The sequence below is a fragment of the Mustela erminea genome, chromosome 3 (assembly GCF_009829155.1).
Source record: "Mustela erminea isolate mMusErm1 chromosome 3, mMusErm1.Pri, whole genome shotgun sequence".
Lineage (NCBI taxonomy): Eukaryota > Metazoa > Chordata > Mammalia > Carnivora > Mustelidae > Mustela > Mustela erminea.
In genome coordinates this window covers 1,838,391-1,841,416 of record NC_045616.1, presented here as the reverse complement: position 1 = coordinate 1,841,416, position 3,026 = coordinate 1,838,391, and the positions used below count along the sequence as shown (strand labels likewise).

Sequence of the window (3,026 nt, the reverse complement as noted above, 5' to 3'; positions counted from 1 at the left end):
TTACCTTGAAGTTTAACTCTACATGAATATTAGAAAATAAAAATTAAAATTAAAAAAGGAATAAACTATACAAAACTAAACTAAATTTAAAAAAAATTAAAAATAGAAATACAAGAGGAAAACACAGGTGTTATGTATCAAAAAGTTCAGGTTAGAAGGTTATTATGGAATTTGATGTACTGGACATCTCACTGTGATGGTAAATAGGCTAAAATTATCTATATAATAGTAAAAAATTAACTATATAAAAAATGAGCCAGAATAGTGGGATTGAATTAATAATAAAAATTGTCCTATGAAGTAGTGGTGGTTGTTCTCTTGTCGACAGTTTCTTCAATAAATGGTACTGGGAAAACTGGACAGCTATATGCTCTGTTTGGCAACCTGTCCATGATTCTCCTCGTCTTTTTTAGACAAACATGTATTTCTTAGTCAGCTCTCTCTCATTGACCTAAACACATCTCCACCATTGTCCCCAAGATGGCATCTGATTATCTCTCTGGAAACAAATCTATTTCATTCAGACTGTGACAGCTGTCTGAGCATACTACCTCAGTCCTTATGTGGAGTTCAGAGTTTCTTCTTCATTGCTTTAGCTGGTGGAGAAGGATGACTATTGGCCTCTATGGCCTACAATCTTTATGTGGGTATTTTCTCTCTTCTCCACTATTCCACTGGTATGAGCGAAAGAGTATTTGTGCTGATGATAACAGGATCTTGGATACCAGGCTCAGTCAACTCCTGTGCCCACACTTTATATGCCTTTGGAATCCCTTATTATAGATCCAGAACCATCAACAGTTTCTTTTGTAATTTTCCAGCCATGTTGACTCTAGCCTGCATCGACATCCAGGTCTATGAGTACACAGTTATTTGTGAGCACCACATTTCTCCTTGTGTCTCCTTTCACTGGCATTGCATGTTCCTATAGTCAGGTGCTCCATGCCATCTGCTGCATGCAGTCAACAGAAGGGAGGAAGAAGGTCTATTCTACCTGTAGCACCCACCTCACTGTGGTGACTTTCTACTATGCACCTTTTGCTTACATTTATCTATACCCAAGATCCTTCTGATCTCCAACAGACAGCAAAGTCCTGGCTGTCTTCTACATTTACTTACAAGTAAGTAAAACCATATGATAATTGACTCTCTCTGCTTGACTTATTTCACTTAGTTGTTCTAAACAAAAAACTAGGCTTTCTAGAAGAGGTTTTGAGTTCCTTATACCAGCATACTCCTTGTGTGCAAATTCCAAACTGCCTTGTATCCTATACTGGAAGAAAACATTTTTTACAGAACTGGTCAGTTTTGCTAGATGTTAATGGTACAAACAAATTACATGATCTACCTCTTCTGTTCCAGAGGAATCAAATATATATATATATATATATATATATATATATATATATATATATATATATATATATATATTCACCTTCATTTTTACTTTGATTGAGTGTAACTCATGGAGTGTACCTTTAATTATTCTGTGCTTCCATATTCCTCTTTTCATTTTAGGAATGCATTATTTGTTCCTCAGTTTGTTATTATAAGACACTTTCTGGTATGTCCTTCCAAGGAATTGCTTTTGGTCAAGGAACACTACCTAGTCCAAGATCATGTTCCCTTCCTGGGGGCAAACCACAGCCTATTAATGCTCCTGTGGAGGCACAAATGGGGCCATTTTCACCACAGCAGTACCACATAGAAGGAAAATGTTGGAGCTCCTTCTGGGGCAGCTGAGAAGTTTGTTGTAATTGCAACACAGTTCAACATCTTCCTGTGTTCAGTTTTACTTCCTTCATTCTTAGAAACTTGTTGCTAAGACCATTATACAATAAGTCTCCTGCATAGCAATCTCTGTATCAAAGTCTGTGTCCTAAGACTCATGAAGCATCTCCTATGGATGGTTAGCATAACAACAGACTAACTGAAAATAATGTTTAAAAAAAAGTTACAAATAGGAATATCTTTCAATCTAATAATTTCACTAGTAGGTATTGACCCAAAGAAAATGAGAACACTAACCTAACATAGTTTAAAAAAGAGAGATAGAAAGAGAACACTAATTTCTTCTTATTATTTTTATTATGTTATGTTAGTCACCATAAAATATATCATTAGATTTCATATAGTGTTCCAAGATTCATTATTTACATATATCATCCAGTGCTCCATGCAATAAGTTCCCTCCTTAATACCCAACACTGGACAAACCCATCCCCTCGCCCTTCCTTCTAAAACCCTCACTTTGTTACTCAGAGAATACAGTCTCTCATGGTTCATATCTCTCTCCGATCCCTCCACTTCATTTTCCCCTTCTTTCTCATAATGTCCTCCATATTATTCCTTATTTCCCACAAGTAAGTGAAATCATATGATAACTGACTTTCTCTGTTTGACTTATTTCATTCAGCATAATGTTCTCCAGTCCCATCCATGTTGATGCAAAAGTTGAGTATTCATCCTTTCTGATGGCTGAGTAATATTTCATTGACTATATGGACCACATATTTCTTATCCATTTCTCTGTTGAAAGGCATCTAAGCTCTTTTCACAGTTTGGTTGCTGTGGAGATTGGTGCTGTGAATATTGGGGTGTATGTGGCCCTTCTTTCACTACATCTATGTCTTTGGAGTATATACTCAGTAGTGCAATTGCGAGGTATAGGTTAGCTCTATTATTTATTTATTTATTTATTTTTGAGAAAGTGCAATATTGCTTTCAAAAGTGGCTGCACCAACTTGCATTCCCGCAAAGAGTGTTAAGAAGAGATTATGCTGAGTAAAATAAGTCAATCAGAAAGAGTCAATTATCATATGATTTCACTTATTTGTGGAGCATAACAAATAGCATGGAGGACAAGGGGAGAAGGAGAGGAGAAGGGAATTGCGGGAAATTGGAAGAGTAACCATGAGAGACTATGGACTCCAAAAATCAATCTGAGGGTTTTGAAGGGGAGGGGGTGGGAGGTTGGGGAACCTAGGTGGTGGGTATTAGAAAGAGCACCGTTTGCATGGAGCACT

The 3,026-nt window shown here is 36.6% G+C and overlaps 1 pseudogene; it reads left to right on the top strand.

Annotated features, from left to right (window-relative positions):
- The first annotated feature begins 433 nt into the window (after nucleotides 1–433).
- Nucleotides 434–1,743, top strand: LOC116585735 (annotated as a pseudogene).
- Nucleotides 1,744–3,026: the final 1,283 nt, after the last annotated feature.